Here is a 15,769-nt window from a genome sequence, read left to right as displayed (position 1 = left end):
TGGTCACCTGTCTAACGCGGCCAACGGCCACCTAAATCGGATCCCAAATCGCTAAAATACCTGCATTAAGCGGCCACAGTAAAGTTTTACTCTTATATAAAAGGGATATTTTAACAACAGCGATAAGGTGCAGCAAATAACTGATCTTCACACCTTCAGGAATACTAGTACCCATTCAGTCCCGACATCTCCACTGTGTATCAATTAAGGAAGTATGAATCTGACATGCATCTAATTGCCTCTGGGCAGGCTACGCTTGACATTTGTAGATTCACTTACTATAACAATACATCGCATGAAGTCGGAATTAAATAATTAAATGGAAAAAGAAAACAAAATTGTGGAGAACGGTTAATTTAATATATTCTATTTGCATTATTTCTGAAGGAAACAATATGTCAAAAGTTGATTTATAGTCAACTATGAAGCACAAATCCGTTAATTAGCAGTACAGACGGTAAAACAAGAAACAACAAAAAATGTTTTAAAGACTATATATGTGGCAACCTGTACTCAGCGGCCAGCTGTCTTAATCGGCCACGTTTATCTACTCCCTTGTGTGGCCGCTTAAGACAGGTTTGACTGTGTATATATATATATATATATATATATATATATATATATATATATATATATATATATATATATATATGTGTGTGTGTGTGTGTGTGTGTGTGTGTGTGTGTGTGTGTGTGTATACTCACTCACTCTCACTCACTTTGTCCAAGTTGTTGCACTGCTTTTTAATGGGACATTCCCGAGTTTGCTGCAATTGTTAAGATGTTATCGACTAACAGACTTTTTAACGATTGTAATTACATATCAAATATATTTTTCTGCATAAAATATCAATGGCTGTATATTAAACGTGTTTCTGATCGTTCTAATATTTGTACTATGTTAAATTTCATCTTATTTCCTAAAATATTGTTTTTGTCTTATGTACGAAGTTATTTGAAGACAAAATCCAGTCTGGGCTTCTTACAAATATTAAGACGATCAGAAACACATTGAATATACAGACACTGGTATTCTAAACAAGAAAATATATTTAATATGTAAATTTAATCGTAGAAATATTTTATTAGTCGGAAACATCTTACAATGCAGCAAACTCAGGAATGTCCCTTTAATTTGAACCATTCCGCTGTAAATTTCAGCGGACTGTTTTCTACGGCCATTATACCATCTAATTCGAAATATGTACATGTTAGTTGCCAAAGTTTAAAAGTCTCCTACGAAGCTACTCAAGTCACCCATAACAACCTGTCTGTCACGCCCCCCAATTTGTAAATAGACTAGTTTCAGTCTATTTTGTCAAGGGACGTTACTCTTCGCGCGCATGCGCAATAGGAATGCGAAATACCTCTATTTGTCTTCTATTATTATGGTAGACCTCATTGGCCGAATGGTGAAGGTCGCGGTCTCTTAAATGTCACGCGAATCGGTGCAGTAGGTTCGAATCCTGCAAACTGACAATTTAGGTTTTTAAATATTATACGTAATGTACATTAGAAAACAAATTTTAGACATGTAACATGTGACAAACAGTATAAAGAAATCGTTATGATGAGAATAATGGTTTTGATAATTAAATAACCCAGAAAAACGTCCCATGTTTTGAAGTTGAATAGCGGGAAAGGCATACAATGCAGAACAGTGAAACCAGTTTATATTATGTCTTACGTTTTAATATGGTGCGTGATAAAAAAACATGATGTCAACAATAAAACCAATAAAAAGCTACTCATCATCTACCCTACTTAATAATAAAAACAATGGTAAATTGACATGTTATGTTTTTGTTTGTTACAGCCCATGGTCTTTTGTTATATGATGAAATATCTTTTAATCTCGCCTTCATGTAAAATACTACAATTTCATTGGTTATTTAGCCTTGAAAAAACCCCACCTTATACCCCACGTGGGCGGAGTCAAATCTCTTACGGTATACCCACCAGTAACATCAGACTGTTGTTATTGTATTAATGCACCATGAAAAAATGTGTCTGTTACCAACGTAAATAAAACATGGCTGTCAAACGATTTGCCAACCACTCGGAAAATGAAATTGAAGAAAAGCAAGCATTTTAATGTGGCAAAACGTGTGTGTGTGTGCGTGCAAATAATCTACTTTTTAATATTTCAGGTAGCCATTTTTAAACATGGCTGCCAGATATTCAATGTAATATGAAGTTTTATTGGATGGTATGGTGCATCTATCTTTTGGTGTATTGGTTAGAGTTCATAAGTTACACGGCTCTAGTATAGCTTTTCATGGTTTAAGTGACCCAAATTATCAAACTGACTTCAAACCAAGTTTGACAAAATCGGTCACTAGACTTAAATGTTAAACATGCAATTACTGTTTATCCCAAAATATATAAGTTTATCAAGCCAAAATGAAAATGTACTAGTGTAGCATCCTTATAAAAGGTAATTACATCGATGTGGATTTCAGCCAAGTCTATGGGGGCCCTATTTGGGTAAATATTGCAAACATGTAGATTTTATTTATTTTTATTTTATTATTTTTTAGGGTTGTATGTGTCAAAATGTATATTCTAGTGTTCTTACATGTAATAAATAAATTGATCTGAGTGTCTAACACTGAGTTTCTCATTGTAAAAGGTCAAAATTCAAGGTCACAAGGTCAATATCCAAATTCACCCAATTTCTGTGATTTTGTGCATAATGCATTTTTTCGAATGTACAGTCATAGTGACAAACAAGTTTTGATGGTATTGTGAATATGTAGCATTTGGGTTAAATCCCTCTAATCAGAAAGACAACAACAATGCTGGGTAGGATTCGGGTTATTTGGCAACCGTCAAATAAAGGTCCTGAAAATAGTATATAAAAATATGTAATATAATATAATTGGTAAAACACCGTGTCATCATCATACAATGCAAATGTTATACATCTCACAACTTGACAAAATACACATCGTCAAGGATACCAATTTATAGATTACTTAACAGTTATACGTTATCAGAATAAACATGTATATACATCCAAAACCTCATCAGTGGACATAACCCACTGATTCAATACAACATAAATACACTACTGGCCAACGCGCTTGTGAAACCAACAACACACGAAAAATGCGTGCGTTGTTACTAGAAACTGTACACACAAACACCTATAAATAATTATGTTACACACCTTGGCTGTGGGCTATGGACCGAACTGGTTGTCGAGTATTAATGACAATTCCTCATCCTATAAACAAACATCATAATATAAGCGAAAATATATAATGGTTAGACCTATATATATTTATCGTTATTGTATACAATATAATTACCCTAATAATTATTGTCTTTACAGTTAGTAAATTAAGAATATATATTTAAAAATACATTAAAATTACATTAAATATACTTTTAAATACTTATAACCACTACCTTTCCCTAGTGTCAACTACATTATCAATTTATATCTATCCATAGTTAATACAGATTATGATTTTATATCTATCAATAGTTAATACTTAAATCATAATGGAACATAATGTGCACAATAATTATATAAATATATAAATTCATGTTAGTCAAACCTGTGTAACCGTCGCAGAAAAGATGAAAAAATAATCAAGAAATAGTTGAGAATTATGTCGTGTGTTGATGGCTTGCTGTTCAATGTGAATGTGGCACAGACTAGCCGTGACCAATGTCACATGACACCAGAATAAAATATCATTGGCTAAACTCCAATTTGACGGGAAAGAAAGGTTAGGGCGTTGTCTAATAGGGTATTCTCTACGACGAATATCCTAAAAACAAACGAAATAACCCATTAAAAAAATATTATAAAATAAGTAGCAAATAAAATAAAACATATATACATACAGTGTTATATATTTTTACCCCGTTACACACTCCCCCCCCCCCCCCCCAGTTTAAAAAATGACGTCCTCGTCATTTGACATCAAATTGTTTCGACGCACTCAAAACAATTTGTAAAACAGCATTCACTGCGTCTGAAGGCATCTGTTCAAATAACCTGTTTGAAGCCATGTTAGCCAGGAACCCAGCCCGATCTCTCCAATCATGATTCTGCATCATGACAAAATCGCCCTGGGTGAACCACTTAGGAGGACGTCTCTCCCTCGTAGATCGCCTGGGAACCGGTATAGGGCTTCTTGAATTGGTATCAGATTCCAGAGTTGAATCAGAACAAGGAACATCTTCTGCTGGCTCTTTTTCAACAGGTCTGTGATCTGTATCGGCGTCTTCTAGAGATGATTCCCCATCTTCTACTTTAGAAGAGCTGCCTGAACGCACCGTACTAACAGATTCCGAGTCAGCAGCGGAAGGGGTGCTGACCTCTGTTAGTGGGACCGTTGATTCCATAACCGACATTACAGAATCCCCATAAAGATCAACATAATCTTCATCTACTGACGAGTCTAATTCATCATCCGATTCTGGTGAAGGTATCCTTGCTGCAGGTATTGTTCGTGGTTTTGGCTTTGGCTTAAGTGTTCCAGATTTGTCGTCTGCGGAAACTGGAAGAGATCCTATTGGCAACAACAGATTTCTGTGCAGTGTTCTGCATCGACCGTATCCATTCTCTTTACGAACTATAAAGACAGGGATATCCTTATTCGGCTGGTTTTGCACAATATAAGGATCCTCTTCCCACTTATCCGCAATCTTGTGTTTGCCATCAAACGCCAAGCAACGAACTAACACTATCCCCTATCTGTAGGATTGAACCACGCACCTTGAGATCATAGTTTTTCTTTTGATGCTGTCGACTATGTTCTTGCGCTCTGACCAATAACCCATAAGAATCCTGTAATCGTTTGCGCAAGCCTGCTGTGTAATCACTCAGGTTCTTCTCACCCTGGATCAATTCCAACCCCAGAGCAACATCTACAGGAAGTCGTGCATTTCTGCCAAACATAAGAAAGAATGGTGAAAAAACCTGTCGACTCATGTCTAGTACAGTTATAGGCATGAACTAAGGGTGCTACATGACTCTTCCAATCAACCTTCTTACCTGGATCTAAGGTGCCAAGCATATCCAGTGAAGTTCTGTTGAATCTTTCTATCATGCCATTACCCATAGGATGATATGGCGTTGTTCTAGACTTATTGATACCTGCAATGACACACACCTCTTTCAACAGTTTACTTTCAAAGTTAGCACCCTGGTCCGAATGTAAGCGCTGAGGAAAACCATAGTGAACAAAGAAATGATTGAACAAAACCCCTGCAGTGGTTTTTGCAGTCTGGTTCTTTGTAGGTATGGCTTGAGCATATCTTGTGAAGTGGTCTGTAATGACCAAGATGTTTTGAAAGCCACCTTTGGATGTTTCTAGCGTTAAAAAGTCAATACAAATAAGTTCAAGCGGCTGACTGGTGGTTATGTTTACAAGTGGAGCTCTGCTGTTCGTTGGACCCTTACGTCGCAAACACCTACCACATCTCTACACCCACTCATCCACACTCTTGGACATAAACGGCCAGAAAAAACGATCTTTCAAAAGAGAAAGAGTTCGCTCACGTCCCATATGACCAATATCATCATTCAAACCTCGCAATGCTGTGTCTCTAAACTTTGTAGGAAGCACTAATTGCATCTTCTCTTCTCCCCTGACAGTAGTCGAGCGATAAAGAACACCTCTATGCAGCGTCAAGTGATCAAGCTCCCTGTGCATGGACACGGCTTCTGCTGTACGAGGTAATGCATGCAATGGTGGCCATATACCTTGAGTCATGCTTCTCAGGAAAGGTTCAATAGTAGAATCTTCAGTCTGGTGGCGTCTCCAATCTCGGGACGTCATGCTGTTTATCGAGGCACCCTCTTCATCATCATCATCAATGACACCAGCTGAGATACAAAGACTCTCAACATAACAGGGAATTTGACATGCCGCAGAGATAGCTTTGATGGATTCTGCTGAAATACCAAATGTTGCATCACCTGTATCGTCTCTACCTGGAAGTCGAGAAAGAGCATCAGCATCCGAATTACTTTTCCCTGGCTTGTACAAAATAGAAAAGTCATAGGATGCTAAAGCTGCTAACCACCTGTGCCCTGTGGAGTCGAGCTTGGCCGTTTTTAAAACGTATGTGAGGGGATTGTTATCGGTATACACCACAAACTTATGACCATAAAGATAATCACTGAATTTCTCTGTGACAGCCCATTTTAAAGCTAAAAATTCAAGCTTGTGTGCAGGATAGTTCCTCTCAGATCTGGAAACTACACGACTTGCATAAGCGATAACCCTCTTCAACCCATCTTGTTCCTGGTAAAGAACCGCACCAAGCCCCGATGCACTTGCATCTGTGTGAAGCTCAAAAGGAAGAGAGTAATCAGCATAGGCAAGTATGGGTGGCGATGTCAAGGCTTCCTTCAGTCGTTGAAAGGCAATCTGCTGGTCTACACCCCACACCCACTCAACCTCAACTCGCTTCATCTTTGACTTTTTCTTCTGTTTGGTTCTGGTCGGTGGAAGAAGACTGTTGAGGGGTCGAGCTATTGCTGAAAAATTGGGAATATATTTGCGATAATATCCCATAAATCCGAGTAACTGTCTAAGTTGATCAGGATTTGATGGAGCTGGCCAATTAACAATCTTTTCCACTTTTTCTGGATCGACTTTAACTCCTTCAGCTGACACTATATGACCAAGATATTTCACTTGATCCTGAAAGAATGAGCATTTTTTTGGTGCCAACTTTAGATTGTAGTCTCTCAGACGTTCAAACACCAGTTTGAGCCTTTGAAGATGCTCTTCAAACGTGGTTGAAAAAATGATGAGGTCGTCTATGGAGATACAGCACTTCTGTAAATAAAGATCCCCCAGGCAATCCTCCATAAGACGCTGGTAAGTTGCTGGACTGTTAGTCTGTCCAAAGCCCATCCTGTTATATTCATAAAAGCCAAGTGGTCCTACTGTGAATGCAGTCCTGGGTTTAAGCTCCTCTGCTATCTCCACTTGGTGATAACCACTCTTCATGTCGACTACCGAAAAAAACGTAGAACCAGACAAGCAGTCGAATAGTTCTTCTGTTCTTGGCAAGGCATAAGAGTCTTTCACTGTGCGCTGGTTTAACTGTCTGTAGTCAACACACATGCGAAGTGAACCATCTTTCTTCTTGGCAATCACAACAGGGGAAGCCCATGGACTATGTGACTTTCGAATAATACCTGCAACCAATAATTGTCGAAGATGTTGCTTGACTTCTTCATACATAGATGGAGGTATCCGTCAATGGCGTTGCTTGATGGGCGTCTCATCAACCAAATTGATCCGATGTTATACTTTTGTGCAGTGCCCAATGTCAAGGTTGCCAGACGAAAATACATCCTGATACTCTAAAATCAGGTCTGTACCCCTTTGTAGTTGCCCCTCAGTAAGACCTTCCTTCGGGAGTGTCATCTTCTGGAGTAACCAATCACCGTTTGTATCATTGTCAGATGAAATATCATCTTCCAATGTTACCTCATGTAACTCGCATAACAAACCCTTGGGTGGTATAACAACTGTCCTAGTCGTAACATTAGACAATCTAACTTCTATTGGAGCAACAGAGTTAAACTGGTAATTAACAACCACTGGAGCAACTTCCAAATCAGGTTGAACACTCTCTCCGGCAGCTACCATCATAGCACAAGTACTCCTGAAAGGAATCTTCTTGTCTATGAAACCTGAACGAGTAACACAAGAGTTTGGTGAGATGGCAATATTATTCCTCTGTGCACTTAGAACAAGTCCCAATCTTCCTTTACTTCTAGAAAGTCCTTTGTCCTGTAAAACAATACTACGAAAGGCTAGATACCATGGAGTGTGTAAGTTTGCAACCTGTAAAAACCTTTCACCATGTTTATGACGGCAGTCATTCAGGGTGTATACTACCAAATCAAATCCCATAGACGACAATAGTAACATATGCGGCTAAAACTCCTACCTGCAACGTATCAACCGACATAAACGCCACGGATATAAATACTACCACCCCTTACACTTAAAGTGAATCAGAACAAAATGGGGGTCAAGCTGCTCGTTTCTGAGATAACGGGTAGCGTCTATGACTACCCTAGTTTCGCACAAAATTCGAGTACTTTTTTTTACAGGTACCCCATACATGTTTCAAGCACAAGGCTACTTGACACATTGGTACTAGATGAAATAAAATTGCACATTTATTTTACCCAGATGAAACTATTATTTTTTACAACCAACACACTCACATTTATAACCAATCACAGGACTTGTGGTGTTCACTTCTCTATCAAAAGTTGGGTGCACCTCGAACTTTGACCCAGCCGGAAGTTATTTGGTATAGTACTACCTTCAAAGCTGGAATTAAAACATTAGTCCCCAATAAAACAGGCACAGTAGCATTGTATGCGCTGTTGGGAACCACTAAGCACAAACAACACATTGGTTTATCAGTAAACCCCTGTAAAACCAAAGAGACTTCCACATAACCACTATATGGCAAAGACTCCCCATCTATCTGCACATTCAACGTTCAAAAGTTCAGTAAGTGGGTGAATCTCTTCATCCGACAAATACTCACAGTAAAACTTTTCACTAACTGTAGACACTGGCTGTAGACACTGTCGAGCCAGTGTCTAACAGAGCAGTGCATAAGTGATCATTAACCAAAACTGATACCTCGTTGGCTTTTTCTAAAAGACCATCGGGTACAGAATTGGCAAATACAGTGGAGCTACTTTCCTTGTTTACCTTTGTTTGCTCCGCAACAAAAGTTCTGTTCAGTTTAAATGAACGGACTCGTTTCTGCAACCTCGGGCAATATGACCTGGCTGACCACACTTGTAACACTCTATTTGTCGTCTGCGTCTCTGTCTTTGTCCATTGTCCACGGTAGATTGTCGTCTCACATCTTGTGAAATCGATGTAGATATCGGTTTGGCTGGAAAATCTTGATTTGTAGTCTTGGGCGCAGTGTCATTCAACCTGTTCTCAAGCTTATCAAATCGTGCTGACAGTTTATACATCATAGCTTCCAATCTTTTAATACCATCTGCCTCGTCAGTCGATGATGCATCTACAGCAACAGTGCTTCTCTTAGCGGGGATTGGTTTCTTGCTGGGAATAGATTTCTGTGTTAAAATAAACTCATGATGATTCTGTTCTACCCGACGTAACTCAACTCTTAATCTATCAAAGTCCTGAGTTTTATCGAAGATGTGTCCACTACAATCCTTCATCCATTGTCTAAGTCCACCCCAGAAACGAGTTCGTAACGTATGGTTGGAGTTTGCTAGATGCCCATTAGACTTGAAAGCTTTGTAGTACAACTGCTCAACTCGGCAACCCCAAGATGAAACATCCTCATCATCCCTTTGATGAGCACTATAAAATTCTGCAAGTAACGCTTCGCCCTCATCCATTGAACCATAAATACTCTTCAACTTATGAATAAGCTGATTCACACTCGCCTCTGGACCCAACCTCATCGCAACTCGAGCTGCATCACCTTTCAGAGAAGAGCGTACAACCCTAGCCACGACATCTGTGGAGTGTTTCTTATCTCTCTGCAAACACTCAACCTCGTACACCCAAGTATCAAAGGAACTTTCATGCTTAATTCCACTATCACCTGAAAAGACAGATTCTTGGTGGTTGGTTTAGCTGATAAGTATTAGCAATCGGCGGCGTCTGCCCAGCTGGAGAGGAACCACTTAAAGACTTAGCATATTCTAAAGCCCAAGCTTTAAAATCTTCTGGAGTGTCAGACTTAGGTTTAATACCTAAATGTTTAAAGGTGGCGAGCAAGGTTGGAAGTTCTTCCATAGTGATGTTTTTAGGAGTTTCGTCCTCAACCTGCTCCTCGTCAGACCAATGACCTAAAAACTTTGCCATCCCGTAACAAAACAATAAACCAGACTATAATCACAGGACCTCTCTGGAATAGAAACAAATCTAGTTATTTACAGCACGAGAAACTCAAGTCATAAAACTGAAATAAATCTAGCAACTATATCCCGATATCATCATTCAATACCTCAGCAATACCACCAAACACAAAGAATATAATACCAAGAGGACCACAGGATAGAAAATAAACTTCACCCTGTACCACTTGGGACATAAAACAACTAAGTGAACTATATAACCAGGAGTGTTTCAGTATCCTTGCAGATTATAATTGTAAGCACTACCACTTAATTATCAAGACATCCTTAAATGTTGATTGTCAATCACAATAATATATTAACGAGTAGCTGTGTTTTATTACACAGAATAAGGAATGAAGAAAGCTGAAAGGAAAACAACTGGTAAGGCTAAATCAAGTCAGAAAAGGACTGTCATGTGCGTGCTTATGTTAGTTGTAAGTTGAACACGTGCAATAAAAAATAAAAATAAATAAATAATAATTTAATTTTAAATTTTAAATTTAAATTTAAATTTCTAATTTAATTCGAAATTTAATTCATGTTTATATTAAACTAACCTACAATACACATTTAATTCGCAAATATGAGTGAAATTAAACTAGCTTTCAAACTGCAAAATACAAACTACTCAACAGGTAAGCACAACTATAGCTATGTTGACCAAGTGTGTAACGTAAATATAAACAAGCAAAAAAATATTTAAAAAAAAACAACACACACGCGCACACAAAAAAAAAAAAAAAAAAAAAAGAACTAAAAAATCACAACTTCCTATTGTATCACTAAAGTCATGACATGTTCATCAAACAAGATTTAACAGTCCAAAAAAAAATCAATGATTGTGAGATGTACAGCAGAAAAAAAATCTAATATCTCACAAGTGATAAACAAATGATACTATCAACATTTCAAAGTATTTTAACATTTGATGAGTGGTTATATAAAAAAATTACATCCACCTAATTACAAAAAAATATATGTATACATAAACACACAAATACCAGTGCTCTGTCAATAAAACAAGCTTCTACTCCCATTAAATTGAACTGCAGTTCAGAATAGAGAATACACAATACACAGAACAGAGAACACAACACACAAAATGCTCACTAATGAAGTTATTTGTACTGTTCAATGTCCTACACTAACACAACACTCCACACCGTCCGTCTGTCCGTTCACGGATTGTCCCAACACAGGAAATAACGTCATCTCGTGTCCCTACGTCGGCTCCAAATGTAACAGAAAAATATCAACCTTCACTGAAGGGATTCGAACCACAGACTCTCAGTACGAGAGTCCAGTGCTCTACCAACTGAGCTAATAGGGAAATTCCCACTAGCTACTGCCAGTAGGAGCACTTTATACCAACACTACTACATACTCCCCCCCTCAAGTGAAGCTACGTCCCGGAGCTGTGGGCCACGGGCAGTTGAACTGTTACGGGTCCCGACTGGGTTATAATTGTATTCTTGTGTTAAGAACACGCCCAGTCCCTACGTCGGCTCCATTGTAGCATTTGGGTTAAATCCCTCTAATCAGAAAGACAACAACAATGCTGGGTAGGATTCGGTTTATTTGGCAACCGTCAAATAAAGGTCCTGAAAATAGTATATAAAAATATGTAATATAATATAATTGGTAAAACACCGTGTCATCATCATACAATGCAAATGTTATACATCTCACAACTTGACAAAATACACATCGTCAAGGATACCAATTTATAGATTACTTAACAGTTATACGTTATCAGAATAAACATGTATATACATCCAAAACCTCATCCGTGGACATAACCCACTGATTCAATACAACATAAATACACTACTGGTTCATCGATCCAGCTTACAAAATGACAAGCGCTGGCCAACGCGCTTGTGAAACCAACAACACACGAAAAATGCGTGCGTTGTTACTAGAAACTGTACACACGAACACCTATAAATAATTATGTTACACACCTTGGCTGTGGGCTATGGACCGAACTGGTTGCCGAGTATTAATGACAATTCCTCATCCTATAAACAAACATCATAATATAAGCGAAAATATATAATGGTTAGACCTATATATATTTATCGTTATTGTATACAATATAATTACCCTAATAATTATTGTCTTTACAGTTAGTAAATTAAGAATATATATTTAAAAATACATTAAAATTACATTAAATATACTTTTAAATACTTATAACCACTACCTTTCCCTAGTGTCAACTACATTATCAATTTATATCTATCCATAGTTAATACAGATTATGATTTTATATCTATCAATAGTTAATACAGATTATGGTTTTATATCTATCAATAGTTAATACTTAAATCATAATGGAACATAATGTGCACAATAATTATATAAATATATAAATTCGTGTTAGTCAAACCTGTGTAACCGTCGCAGAAAAGATGAAAAAATAATCAAGAAATAGTTGAGAATTATGTCGTGTGTTGATGGCTTGCTGTTCAATGTGAATGTGGCACGGACTAGCCGTGACCAATGTCACATGACACCAGAATAAAATATCATTGGCTAAACTCCAATTTGACGGGAAAGAAAGGTTAGGGCGTTGTCTAATAGGGTATTCTCTACGACGAATATCCTAAAAACAAACGAAATAACCCATTAAAAAAATATTATAAAATAAGTAGCAAATAAAATAAAACATATATACATACAGTGTTATATATTTTTACCCCGTTACAAATATATAACATAGTATTCTACTATGAAAGTAGACTTTGTATCTGCCATTAATAATATGTGGATCTTCATGCTGAAATATACAGAAAAAACCCAGGATTTCAACACTTCATTATGAAACAATTGTTGCCCATAGCAACAATTGATGGAAACTAATATTTTTAATGAACTAACTAGATAATTAGCTTCTTTGTATGTTGCCCATATCAGAACTACCAACAAGGTCATACATTACCATATAGTGGCTGCTTGTTTGATGACCATCTATTGTGTGGATGACCAAGGAGTAACAATGTAATATGAAGTTTTATTGGATGGTATGGTGCATCTATCTTTTGGTGTATTGGTTAGAGTTCATAAGTTACACGGCTCTAGTATAGCTTTTCATGGTTTAAATGACCCAAATTATCAAACTGACTTCAAACCAAGTTTGACAAAATCGGTCACTAGACTTTAATGTAAAACATGAAATTACTGTTTATCCCAAAATATATAAGTTTAGCAAGCCAAAAGGAAAATGTACTAGTGTAGCATCCTTATAAAAGGTAATTACATCGATGTGGATTTCAGCCAAGTGTATGGGGGCCCTATTTGGGTAAATATAGCAAACATGTCAATTTTATTTATTTTTATTATTTTTATTTTTATTTTATTTTTATTTTTTAGGGGTGTGTGTGTCAATATGCATATTCTAGTGTTCTTACATGTAATAAATAAATTGATATGAGTGTCTAACACTGAGTTTCTCATTGTAAAATGTCAAAATTCAAGGTCACAAGGTCAATATCCAAATTCACCCTAATTTCTGTGATTTTGTGCATAATGCATTTTTTCGAATGTACAGTCATAGTGACAAACAGTTTTGATGGTATTGTGAATATATAACATAGTATTCTACTATGAAAGTAGAATTTGTATCTGCCATTAATAATATGTGGATCTTCATGCTGAAATATACAGAAAACCCCCAGGATTTCAACACTTCATTATGAAACAATTGTTGCCCATAGCAACAATTGATGGAAACTAATATTTTTTAATGAACTAACAAGATAATTAGCTTCTTTGTATGTTCCCCATATCAGAACTACCAACAAGGTCATACATTACCATATAGTGGCTGCTTGTTTGATGACCATCTATTGTGTGGATGACCAAGGAGTAACAATGTAATATGAAGTTTTATTGGATGGTATGGTGCATCTATCTTTTGGTGTATTGGTTAGAGTTCATAAGTTACACGGCTCTAGTATAGCTTTTCATGGTTTAAATGACCCAAATTATCAAACTGACTTCAAACCAAGTTTGACAAAATCGGTCACTAGACTTTAATGTAAAACATGAAATTACTGTTTATCCCAAAATATATAAGTTTAGCAAGCCAAAATGAAAATGTACTAGTGTAGCATCCTTATAAAAGGTAATTACATCGATGTGGATTTCAGCCAAGTCTATGGGGGCCCTATTTGGGTAAATATTGCAAACATGTCGATTTTATTTATTTTTATTTTATTTTTATTTTTTAGGGGTGTGTGTGTCAAAATGTATATTCTAGTGTTCTTACATGTAATAAATAAATTGATCTGAGTGTCTAACACTGAGTTTCTCATTGTAAAAGGTCAAAATTCAAGGTCACAAGGTCAATATCCAAATTCACCCTAATTTCTGTGATTTTGTGCATAATGCATTTTTTCGAATGTACAGTCATAGTGACAAACAGTTTTGATGGTATTGTGAATATATAACATAGTATTCTACTATGAAAGTAGAATTTGTATCTGCCATTAATAATATGTGGATCTTCATGCTGAAATATACAGAAAAAACCCAGGATTTCAACACTTCATTATGAAACAATTGTTGCCCATAGCAACAATTGGTGGAAACTAATATTTTTAATGAACTAACTAGATAATTAGCTTCTTTGTATGTTCCCCATATCAGAACTACCAACAAGGTCATACATTACCATATAGTGGCTGCTTGTTTGATGACCATCTATTGTGTGGATGACCAAGGAGTAACAATGTAATATGAAGTTTTATTGGATGCTATGGTGCATCTATCTTTTGGTGTATTGGTTAGAGTTCATAAGTTACACGGCTCTAGTATAGCTTTTCATGGTTTAAATGACCCAAATTATTAAACTGACTTCAAACCAAGTTTGACAAAATCGGTCACTAGACTTTAAGGTCTCACTACACAGATCACTTCCGGGTGAGAGTTCATTCATCACGGTCCACTATAGTTCCTAATTGGGACACATGTTATGGTTCACATATTCACTTCTAGGAAATGGTGAAGAATTAAAACAATATGTATATTTAATGGTAAGCCTTCTGGCTGTGTTTTGCCCATGTTATTTAGTAATATTGTGCATCGACCTTTTGGGACATGGGTATATAGCGCAAGTGACAGCCGGAGTGAATCGGTTAATGAACCACCTGTTCGGACCGGTACTACAGCCAGATGCGGTCATATAGCAAAAAACTGAGACGGAAATGTTCTCAATTTTGGAGTGAAAATAAATGCTTATATAATGTATGTTTGCAATGGTGTATGTTGTTAGTGCCAACGAGAACCCGTTCTATGGGCAATCTTCGCTTGAAGTTGGGTAGTTTGAATGGCAGATGACATCTATGTAGTGAGACCTAAAAAAAAAAATGGAAACTTATTTTTTGTTACTATTTGGCACTCAAATTACAAAATAAAATTACACGAAAAATGTTTTAAAAAATCTATATAAAATATTCACGAAATTACACAACAGCATCCACCAATATTTTAAGACAGTAACTAGTCATTTCGTTTATCCTGCAATCCTACAGGAATAGTCAGAAAATCATTATTTATACCACGCTATGGTGTCGGTCCCTTTGGCAAAAGTATGCGGTATTCTGCACACTTTTGAAACCCGACCTCTCACATGCAGATAGACCCGTGATTGGTCAACATTTGTTCACGCCTGTTCTTAAACTGAAAAAAGAGAACTGAGACAAAAAAGTCCAATAAGTAATACTTTAATTGTATTACATAAACAAAGAAACATTGTTTCATATCTGGAGAACGCCACCAGTGACCACTTGGCTAAGAAGCCATTCAACAATTACGTAATGATCCGGAGGGGAGTGGGGAGTGACGGGGCGGATTATGAACGGTTGTG

At 36.8% G+C, this 15,769-nt stretch overlaps 1 protein-coding gene and 1 long non-coding RNA gene across 2 annotated transcripts in view; one reads left to right on the top strand and one right to left on the bottom strand.

Moving 5' to 3' along the window:
- The window catches only part of LOC121368525, a 38,133-nt gene that overhangs the window by 3,030 nt on the left and 19,334 nt on the right, over positions 1 to 15,769 (top strand). The window lies entirely within an intron of this gene.
- On the bottom strand, positions 11,457 to 12,502 carry LOC121369501. The gene is made up of 3 exons (XR_005957624.1): positions 12,290 to 12,502; positions 11,862 to 11,918; positions 11,457 to 11,498 (listed from the first exon to the last, which is right to left on the bottom strand). It is a non-coding gene; the product is annotated as an uncharacterized LOC121369501 (long non-coding RNA).

The sequence above is a fragment of the Gigantopelta aegis genome, chromosome 3 (assembly GCF_016097555.1).
Source record: "Gigantopelta aegis isolate Gae_Host chromosome 3, Gae_host_genome, whole genome shotgun sequence".
Taxonomy (NCBI): Eukaryota; Metazoa; Mollusca; class Gastropoda; order Neomphalida; family Peltospiridae; genus Gigantopelta; species Gigantopelta aegis.
The sequence above is the reverse complement of the archived record's forward strand: the minus strand, read 5'-3'. Positions and strand labels throughout refer to the sequence as shown.